At 42.9% G+C, this 11,711-nt stretch overlaps 1 non-coding gene across 1 annotated transcript; it reads left to right on the top strand.

The window, feature by feature from the left end:
• TRNAK-CUU lies at nucleotides 7,314-7,386 on the top strand. Its single transcript has one exon. It is a non-coding gene; the product is annotated as a tRNA-Lys (tRNA).

The raw sequence follows: 11,711 nt of genomic DNA, 5'->3' as shown, positions 1-11,711 counted from the left end.
CACCCGCCCAGTCAGCTAGGGGTGGAGGTCAGGTAGCCAGGGGCCGCCCCAGGGGTGGAGGCCGGACTGGCGGTGGTCAGGCTCGATTCTATGCTCTTCCAGACAGGAAGGACGCCATTGCCTCAGATGCTGTTATCACAGGTATTGTCTCAATATGCCACAGAGATGCCTCTGTCTTATTTGATCCCGGATCTACCTATTCCTATGTATCTTCATATTTTGCCCATCACCTGGGTACTACCCGAGGTTGTCTTGCTTTGCCTGTTCACGTATCTACCCCGGTGGATGATACTGTTATTGTAGATCATGTATACCAATCCTGCTTAGTGACTATTGGGGGTCTGGAGACCCGAGTTGACTTATTGCTATTGAGCATGGTCGATTTTGATGTTATTCTGGGTATGGATTGGTTATCTCCGTACCATGCTATTCTGGACTGTCATGCTAAGACAGTTACGTTGGCTATTCCGGGTATTCCGAGGATCGAGTGGCGTGGTACGACTGATTATATTCCCAGCAGGGTGATTTCTTTTCTAAAGGCCCAACGGATGGTTGGGAAAGGTTGTCTATCTTATTTGGCTTTCGTGAGAGATATCGGAGCTGAGGCTCCTAGTCTTGACTCCGTCCCCGTCGTAAGGGACTTCCCTGATGTGTTTCCAGTAGACCTGTCGGGCATGCCACCGGATAGGGACATCGATTTTGGTATTGATCTGGCACCGGGCACCAAGCCCATCTCTATTCCTCCGTATCGCATGGCACCAGCAGAGTTGAAAGAACTAAAGGATCAGCTTCAGGAACTCCTAGATAAGGGGTTTATTCGTCCTAGTGTGTCACCGTGGGGTGCACCGGTTCTATTTGTGAAGAAGAAAGATGGCGCAATGAGGATGTGCATTGATTACAGACAGTTGAACAAGGTGACAGTGAAGAACAAGTATCCACTACCTCGTATTGATGATTTGTTTGACCAGCTCCAGGGGGCAAGGGTATTTTCGAAGATTGATCTCCGTTCAGGCTATCACCAGCTGAAGATCAGGGATTCGGATATTATGAAGACCGCCTTCAGGACTAGATATGGGCACTATGAATTCCTGGTTATGTCTTTTGGGCTGACTAATGCCCCAGCTGCGTTCATGCACTTGATGAACAACGTATTTCGGCCGTATCTGGATTCATTTGTTATCGTTTTTATAGATGATATCCTGGTGTACTCGTGTAGCCAGGAGGAGCATGCTCAGCACTTGAGAGTGGTGTTACCGAGGTTGAGGGAGTAGAAACTTTATGCAAAGTTCTCCAAATGTGAGTTTTGGCTTGAGTCTGTAGCTTTTCTGGGACACGTGGTGTCCAGTGATGGTATTCAAGTTGATCCAAAGAAGGTAGAGGCAGTACAGAGTTGGCCCAGACCGTCTTCAGCCACGGAGATTCGGAGTTTCCTCGGTTTGGCAGGTTATTATCGCCGGTTCATCTAGGGATTTTCCTCTATTGCTTCGCCTTGACTAAGTTGAAACAGAAGGGTGCACCATTCGTATGGTCGGACGAGTGCGAGGAGAGCTTTCAGAAGCTCAAGACAACTTTGACCACAGCCCCAGTGTTAGTTTTGCCATCAGCCTCAGGTTCTTACACTGTGTATTGTGATGCTTCGAGAGTTGGGATCGGATGTGTGTTGATGCAGGAGGGTAGAGTTATTGTATATGCTTCTCGTCAGTTGAAGCCTCATGAGCAGAACTACCACGTACATGATTTGGAGTTGGCTGCTATAGTTCATGCGTTGAAGATTTGGAGGCACTACTTATATGGCGTATCTTGTGAGGTATATACTGATCATCGCAGCCTTCAGCATTTGTTCAAACAGAAGGATCTTAATTTGAGGCAGCGGAGGTGGCTTGAGTTACTCAAGGACTATGACATTACCATTTTGTATCACCCGGGGAAGGCCAATGTAGTGGGCGATGCTTTGAGCCGGAAGGCGGTCAACATGGGTAGCTTGGCGTACATTCCGGTTGGGGAGAGGCCCTTTGCAGTTGACGTTCAGGCTTTGGCCAATCAGATGGTGAGGTTAGATATTTCGGAGCCTAGTCGGGTTTTGGCTCGTGTAGTTTCTAGGTCTTCCTTATATGACCGCATCAAAGAGCGCCAATATGATGATCCACATTTGCTTGTCCTGAAGGACATGGTTCAGCACGATGATGCTAGGGATGTGACTATTGATGATGACGGCGTGATGAGGATGCAGGGCCGGATTTGCGTGCCCAATGTGGATGAGCTTCAGGAGTTGATATTAGAGGAGGCCCACAGCTCGCGGTATTCAATTCATCCAGGTGCCGCAAAGATGTATCAGGATTTGAGGCAGCATTACTGGTGGAGGAGAATGAAGAAAGATATAGTGAGTTATGTAGCTCGGTGTCTCAACTGTCAGCAGGTCAAATATGAGCATCAGAGACCCGGTGGTGTACTTCAGCGGATAGATATTCCCGAGTGGAAGTGGGAGAGGATTACTATGGATTTTGTGAGTGGTCTCCCTCGTACCTCAAAGAAGTATGATTCGATTGGGTGATTGTGGATCAGCTGACCAAGTCCGCGCATTTCATTCCGGTGCGTACTACCTAGTCTTCGGAGCGGTTTGCAGAGATTTTCATCCGGGAGATTGTTAGGTTGCATGGGGTCCCAGTTTCAATCATCTCGGATAGGGGCACTCAGTTTACTTCCCAGTTTTGGAGGACTTTTCAGCGAGAGTTGGGTACACAGGTAGAGTTGAGCACCGCATTTCATCCTCAGACGGACGGACAGTCCGAGCGTACCATTCAGATATTGGAGGACATGTTGCGTGCCTGTGTTATTGATTTTGGAGGTTCTTGGGCTGAGTTTTTGCCACTTGCTGTGCATACAACAACAGCTATCAGTCCAGCATTCAGATGGCACCGTATGAGGCCTTATATGGGAGACGGTGTAGGTCTCCGGTTGGTTGGTTTGAGCCCGGCGAGGCTAGACTATTGGGGACAGAGTTGGTTCAGGATGCCTTAGAGAAGGTGAAAGTGATTCAGGAGAGACTTCGTACAGCTCAGTCGCGTCAGAAGAGTTATGCGGACCGGAAGGTTCGAGACGTATCCTACATGGTGGGCGAGAAGGTTTTGTTGAAGGTTTCGCCTATGAAGGGCGTTATGAGATTTGGAAAGAAAGGAAAGTTGAGTCCACGGTTCATTGGTCCTTTTGAGATACTTAGGAGAGTTGGGGAAGTGGCCTACATGCTTGCTTTGCCACCCAGCTTGTCGGGAGTTCACCCGGTATTTCATGTTTCTATGCTCCGGAAGTATGTTGGGGACCCGTCCCATGTGTTAGACTTCAGCACGGTTCAGTTGGATGATGACTTGACTTACAATGTTGAGCCACTAGCTATTTTGGATCGTCAGGTTCGGAAATTGAGATCAAAGGATATAGCTTCGGTAAAGGTGCAGTGGAGAGGTCGGCCCGTAGAGGAAGCTACTTGGGAGACTGAGCAGGAGATGCGGAGCAGATATCCTCACCTATTTGAGACCTCAGGTATGCTTCTCGACCCGCTCGAGGACGAGCGTTTGTTTAAGTTGGGGAGGATGTGACGACCCAACCCGTCGTCTCATGTATTACAGCCCCGTTTCCCCCATTTATTGCTCTTTCATGTTTTATTATCAGCAACGGGTGAGTTAGAGTTGAATTGAATTGGTTTGGATAGGAAATGAGACACTTAGTCTCTTTAAGGAAGGTTTGGTTTGGAAAAGTCAACCGAACGTTGACTTATTAGTTAGAAGGCTCGGATGTGAATTCCGGTGATTCGGTTAGCTTCGGGAGGTGATTTGTGACTTAGGAGTGCGATCGGAAGTGATTTTGGAGGTCCGGAGTAGAATTAGGCTTGAATTGGCAAAGTTGGCATTTTGGCGAATTCCGGTGGATAGGTGAGATTTTGATCCGAGGGTCGGAATGGAATTCCGAGAGTTGCAGTAGCTCCGTTAGGTGATTTTGGATATGTGTGCAAAATTTCAGGTCATTCGGAGGTGTTTTGGTCGGGTTTTTGATCGAATGCGTAATTCGGAAGTTTTTAAGAAACTTAGGCTTGAATTCGATGTGATTTGATGGTTTTAGCGTTGTTTGATGTGTTTTGAGGATGAGAACAAGTTTGAATGAGGTTTTAGGATGTATTGGTGTTTTTGGTTGAGGTCCCGGGGGCCTCGGGGTGAATTCGAGTGATTAAACGAGAGTTTTTAAAGTTGCTTCAGGTCTGTTGCTGCTGTCATCTGGTATTTCCGCTTCTGCGGAAATGGACCGCAGAAGCGGTTCCGCAGAAGCGGGTGAGGGGCCGCAGAAGCGGTCAGACATGGACTAGCGTAATTCCGCATAAGCGGAAGTTGGTCGCTTCAGCGGGTCCGCATAAGCGGATAGTTTACCGCAGAAGCGGTTTTGAGAGAACCGCAGAAGCGGTGGTTGAACCGCATTAGCGAAGAGGCGGTTTATAAGTGAAAACCGCTTAAGCGGATTTTTGGCCGCAGAAGCGGTCCCGCATAAGCGGTAGCGGGACCGCAGAAGCGAAAATCGCTGGTAACAGAAGGGTTTTAATATTATATTTCCTCCGCGAGCAAGAGGTAGTTTCTACCATTTTTAAGCGACTTGGAGAGCTTTGGGCGAGGATTTTCGAGGGTTTTGACTGAGAATCGAGTGGAGGTAAGTTCCTTGGCTTAATTACTCGAGTTTATGGTAAATTTATCATAGAAATCAGTAGAATTTCATCAAAAACGGGTCAAGCAAGGGCTTGGAAAGCTGTAATGTAAAAATGGAATTTGGAGGGTCAAACGAGCTCCGATTTTGGTAAATTTTATATGTACGGACTCGTGGCGAGACGAGGAATCCGGTGATGTAAATTTCGTAATTTTTCGAGATGTGGGCCCGGGGCTCGGGTTTTGCCAACTTCGTGAATTTTGGTGTTTTTCGAGTCTTTTCGATTGGGTTATGTTTCTTTAGCCTATTGTAATGTATTCGTTGTGATTTTAATCAGATTCGGCGAGCGAAGAGGTTGATTCGAAAGGCAAAGGCATAGCGAGCTAGATTTGTGGCCGGCTTGAGGTGAGTTATAGATGTAGATGATGACCTGGGGTTTGAAACCCCGGTATATCACATTGTGACGCTATATTGAGGTGAGACACGTACTCTATGACGAGTGCGGGGTCGATTGTGACTGGGGATTTGACCTAGTCCATTCCGATTGATGTTCGTACTGTGTTCTTGACTAGAAATTGGTAGTAATCATCTTACTTGGGTTTTATGAATATGTTTGGGGCCTTGTGCCTATCATTTGCATCTTTCAGGGTTCCTTATCACTGTTCCCATGATACTTAGCATATTACATGATATCAGTCCTGAGTTAGACACTGCCTTAAAATGTTTGTAAATAAACAAAGGTTACACACTTAGCTCTATAATTTCTAATAATTGAAACTAAAAATGGACAATTTGACTGTGCCCGAGTGGCTTGCATGCATATATACATATCTGGACTGAGTGTGGATCGGGCTGCACGCCGCAGCGAATGCTACGATGATATTGCGCTTGGGCTGTAGGAGCCCCTCCGGAGTCTGAACCCCCACAGTGAGCGCGGGTACCCAAATGGATCGGGCTGCGCGCCGCAACGGTCATGTGCATTGCATTGCATTCATGCATTTTTTTCTGTTGACCCTAATTGTCATTGTTTGCTGTTGTTTTATCGTTTAACGTGCTGAATCGTTGATTATAGCTTTATATTGTAATATTTCGGGATTTCTTACTTTCAGCCATTATATATGTTTATTATTCACTGAGTTGGAAGTACTCACTTTACTCCCTGCACCATGTGTGCAGATTCAGGTGCTCCGGAGACTTAGTGAAGCTGTTTGCTGTTTTCTTGGATTTCGGTTTAGGAGTTGTTGAGGTAGCTGCCTGACGTCCGCAGGACCCGACTTCTCCCCTTTATTGCATTTGTCTTTTCCTATCCTAGACTTTCTTTATTACTATGAATATATTACTCTGTTACATTTAGATGCTTTAGACTCGTGACTCCAGATCTATTGGGGAATGTTGGGATATTCGTTATTATTTTTCTATACTATTTTACTTAGTTTCGGATTGGAACCTTGATATTTTTTTTCTAATTTTAATCGTATTATTTGTTAACGGATTGCGTATTTGGGATGAGAGTAATTAAATTGGTCGGGCTTGCCCAGCATTAGTGTTGGGCGCCATCACGACCGGGATTGGGGTCGTGACACAAATAAAAGTGGATTTTATATTAAGAATAATATCTTCACTTGCATAATTATAAAGATAATCATTATTGAAATATATATAAAATCTTAGATATTAAAATTTTAAAATAGAAATATTTTTTGAAAGATAACAAAATACCAAATAAGAGTTCATGCCGTAGTAAAAGAGTCACGTCGTAACCAAAGAATCGTTTGTATTGTGTCAACCTTTATGCTTTGCCATAAATACGAGTTATTATTTCGGTTTGTGGTTATTTTTAGGTTCCAATGACACCAATGAGAATGATGCAAAAATAAAATTATTACTACGAGATTTGAGAAAATTGTTAGTCTTCTTTCATGTAGTGTGTCTTAATTAATATCTAAAGATTATCCATAATTATCTAGAAGGTTTAAATTTTAAGGTTATTTACATATAATTCAAATAACTTAGATATAACATGGTTAATGTCAAATATCAAAATAGAATTATACTGGGAAAAAAAAATTCACTAGCTAAAGAATTTTTAGATAGCCGACTAAAATGAATTTTGAATTAAGGATAATATTTTCACTTATATTATTATAAAAATAATAATTAATGAAAAATAAAATTTTAGAAACTGAAATTCTAAAATTAAAATATTTTTGAAAGAAATCAACACCCCAAATAAAAGTTCAAGTAACAATAAAAGAGCCAAGTCGTATCCAAAGAGTCCTTCGTAGTCTCAACCTTTGATTGTTTGCTTCCTGACTATTTTTAGGATCCAATAACACCAGCGAGAATGGTACCAAAAACGAAAAGTAGAATTATAACTAGGAGATTTGAGAAATGGTTAATCTTTTTCATGTAGTATTTCTTAATTAATATCCAATTATTATCTATATTTATAGAGAAGGTTTAAATTTTAAGATTATTTATATATAATCTAATTAATGCAAATGTTAACATGATTAGTGTCCGCGCATCGGCGCGGGTGCTAATACTAATTAGTAATACATGCAATGTGTACATTCTTTTCCCTTGGTAAATAAATATGATTAGGTAAGCAATAAAAAATATTGCCATGTGTTGCCCGTCTAGCTCAGTTGGTAGAGCGCAAGGCTCTTAACCTTGTGGTCGTGGGTTCGAGCCCCACGGTGGGCGTTTCATTGCTTATTTTTGTACATGCAACATTTTCTTTCTTTATACAGGATTACAGGGCAAAGTTCTCCATTGAAAATATTACTATTAATCTTCTCTGTTTAACCAACCCACACTTTTAACATGCAACATACTCGTTTTTTTCTCGCTTGTGGAGTATTATTGGATGAACCTAGAGATTATCTACTCAAAAGTAATGATTTAAATCTTTTTGACATATTGGCCTCCAACATCAAGTAGAAGTACTCACTGTTTTTTTTTTCTTTCATTCAAACCATAGGTTGAAATAGAACGGGAAAGTATGCAAGTTGACACCACATTCAAGAAAGATACTTTTGTATATATAAAATACGTTGAGTCCGAAACCTAAATGTTAAATTTTTGGACTCAAAATGCGTTTCTATTGCTAAAAAAAAAGATACTTTTCTATATATAATGCGGTATTACACCGCGCTATACTTTAACAGTGTTTCTGTCGTTAAGTATAGCGCGGTGTAATACAGCGTTATATATAGCGCGGTGTAATACCGCACTATACCTCTTCATTAAAAAGCCCTTTTCTTCCCACGACAGAAACAGAAGCTTCCCCCCATTTTTAAAACAAAGCAGACAGCGCCCCCCCCCCCCCCCCTCTTTTTCTTCAAAAGAAATTCGGGTCGACCCCACCCGTCACAAAAAAGATAAGATTGTAGGTCCCTCATCCTACCCAAGCCTTCTATTGTTGTGGTTTCCTCGTTTCGGACTCAAAATTTCATTTTATCGACTTTTCTAAAAATATAAATCGAGGTATTCTGATTTAGTTTATGTCGAAACTCGTATAATAATGCATATTAGTTTTCTTGAATGTGTTTCCATGTTGTTTTGTGTTTTGTTTGCGATTAAACTAGTATGTTATTTTTATCCGGATTAAGATATTAGCGTTTTAAAAAAATATTTAAAAGTTGAGAAATCATTTTTTTAAAATAAAAATGTTCATAAATTTCTTTTATTGTTATATATGTAATTTCGTGAATGTTATGTTATTAAAATATATTTGTTATTTTTATTTAGTTTAGATTATTTATTTCCTTAAAGACTAGTGCCCTTTCAGCGTAGTAAAAGATAAAGCCTTTTAGCGTAGTAAAATATAGAGCCTTTTAGCGTAGAATCCCTGTAGTTTAAGTATCTACTATATTGATAGATCAAACACAAACTCTGTCCAATTACAATTTACAAAAATTAATTATTTAATTTATAAAATAAAAAATACAAAATTATGAAAATATTAAAATTGACACACATAAGAATTCAGGATAGCTTGGTGCTACTAGGCCTCAAATATCGAGCCTGAAACCCATAGATATATACGGTGTCCAATTAATAATTAATTATTTAATTTACAAAACAAACACACAAAATTATAAAAATATTGAAATTGACATACATAAGAATTCAGGATAGCTTGGTGCTACTAAGCCTCAAATATCAAGCATGAACCCATAAATATATACGATGTCCAATTAAAAATTAATTATTTAATTTACAAAACAAACACACAAAATTATAAAAATAATGAAATTGACACACATAAGAATTCAGGAAAGCTTGGTGCTACTTGGCCTCAAATATCAAGCCTGGAACCCATATATATATATATATATATATATATATATACTCTATCCAATTAAAAATTAATTATTTAATTTATAAATCAAACACACAAAATTATGAAAGAAATTGAAATTGACACATATAAGAATTCAGGATAGCTTGGTGCTACTGGGCCTCAAATATCGAGCCTGGAACCCATAGATATATACTCTGTCCAATTAAAAATTAATTATTTAATTTATAAATCAAACACACAAAATTATGAAAAAATTAAAATTGACACACATAAGAATTCAGGATAGCTTGGTGCTACTGGGCCTCAAATATCGAGCCTGAAACCCATATATATATACTCTGTCCAATTAAAAATTAATTATTTAATTTATAAAACAAATACACAATTAATATTGTTTAATTTACAATAGACGACATGGACATGTCGCCTGTGCATCCTGGACCTTTCTCCGATGAGCTATTAGTGTTACAGGGCGATCATAGGTCCGCCTACATATGAGAGGGAGAGCTACTGGACCAGACTCTCCGCGCCAGGAGAGTGGACGACTTGTGGGACTTTATGAGGGACAGACTTTTCCATCCCTGTGTAGTCCAGCGCCTGAGGGATACCGACTTCTATAGGATTTTTGAGATTGGGCGGCTGCAGCTCGACTGGTCTCTGATCACGGCCTTGATAGAGCGATGGCGACCGGAGATGCACACTTTCCACCTGCCCATTGGCAAGGCCACCATCACGTTGCAGGATGTTGAGGTTTTATATGGGTTGCCTGCTGATGGACTGGTCGTTGCACTGCCTCGGGGTATGAGATATATGTCGCGTGCCCAGTATTTGGACTTGCTGCAGCAGCTCACTGGTTTCAGGCCACAGGATGAGACTGCACATTCAGGGGCCAGTCGCATGGGTTTGACAACTATTAGACAGCATTTGGAGATATTGCACCCTGACATCACCGACGAGACAGAGATAATCTACATATTCACCGATACACGAGGTTGGTGCTGTTTCTTCTTTTTTTTTTGAGGGGGGGGGGGGGGTCTTGTTCCCGAACACTTCGGAAAATCTAGTGAGTTTGCGATTTCTACATCATCTTCAGCTGCTAGATGCTTTACCCCAGTACAGTTGGGGTGCTGCTGTTCTCACTTACATGTACAGGCATATGTGTCGGGCGAGCACGGGCACCCAGAGCGACGTATGTGGTTTTCTGCCGCTTCTACAGGTGACAACATATTCGAATACTCTGTTCATTACCTCCAGTTCTATCTAGTCAAACTTTATCTTAAACTTTACGTTAACCTTGTATGTTAGGTTTGGGCCTGGGAGCGGTTCCTGCAGTTGCAGCCGCCTCTACCACCTTTACCTCCGGATGTAGCACCTCTGTTTCTCCCTCTAGCTAGGAGGTAGGTTCTCCGGCGTGGAAATTCCCGAGCCATTGATGCTCATCATAATCTCTCCCTTGTCAAGGATGTGTTGGATATGCTGGAGGGTGCACAGGTAAATGTGTACCTAAACTTATTTAGTATAAATTCACTTGTGTCGCGCATACTCACTTTTATGTTCTTATTTGATAGTTCATCTGGACGCCATACAGCGACGACTTGATAGGTGGCCTGTCCGATTATTGCTCGGCCGGCCGACTGATTTGGAGCACTTTCGTCCCGCTGATGTGCCTCAATATTGTGGAGCATCATGCCACAGATGGGTACTTCGCTAGTTTGGCCGTCCGCAGACTATACCGAGGGGGGCTACATGAGAGGCTACACATTATTAGCGGGATGATCGTTCGAGGGTGGACGATGCATTTGTAGCATGGCTAGAGGCGCAGGTCCATACTTGGGACCAGCGAGCTGACCTGATTCCGCCCCCACCTTCACAGTCCAGACGGCGACTATTCAGCTCTATACGTCCTGGAACTGCTGTGTTACCCGACTTTTTATCGGGAACCCCATTCATCAAGCTGGCGGTCAGTACATACCATACGCCGGGAGGCACTGGTATGTTATTTGGTATTCTTACTTATAACTGTGATATAGCATTTTGTAATTAATATTTTAAATATTGTGCAGGCTATTGGTCATCATTTATTCTACCAGTTGGGACTGCAGATGCAGCAGCATGCCGGCGATCCTCCGGTTGCTGAGTATGGTCGGCATGTGACAAAGCTGGCTCTCCGAACACTGCAGCGAGCCAGACAGGGCGAGCGGTTAGATCACGACCCTGATTATGTGGCGCCAGAGCACCACCATCGGGGTAGGCCTGTCGCACGCCCGAGGGGACGGGCACGAGCCAGGGCTGCCCAACGAGGCAGGGCTGTCCCACGAGGCAGGGGTGCCCCACGGGGTCGTGGGGGACGGCGAGGAGTTGGTCCCCAACAAGGGGGCGCTGAGGCACCTGTTGAGGCACCTGATGAGGAGGTTGGAGCTGATCTGGCAGATGACATTCCTCAGCCAGACGAGCATCCCAGCAGCATGCCGTCATACAACCTTCAGTTGTCGCTGCCAGCATCGCAGGTGACCCCGTCAGATCCATTGTTGATTACGGGCACGAGCTTCACCGGAGATTGGGAGCAGTTCTTTGTAGGCCCATCGACCGCAGCTGAGGATCCGTCGACCCGAGACGTGGATGGTGGGTGCAGGTTGGTTTTTGGCTCATCGTCGTCGGGTGCTGTGGATCTATCACAGGCGCACGTATGTTTGTATTACTATTAAATTTTAATTTGTTCTTT

This window comes from Nicotiana attenuata, chromosome 5 (genome assembly GCF_001879085.1).
Source record: "Nicotiana attenuata strain UT chromosome 5, NIATTr2, whole genome shotgun sequence".
NCBI lineage: Eukaryota > Viridiplantae > Streptophyta > Magnoliopsida > Solanales > Solanaceae > Nicotiana > Nicotiana attenuata.
Note: the sequence above shows the minus strand (reverse complement) of the source record. Positions and strands in the feature narration are given on the sequence as shown.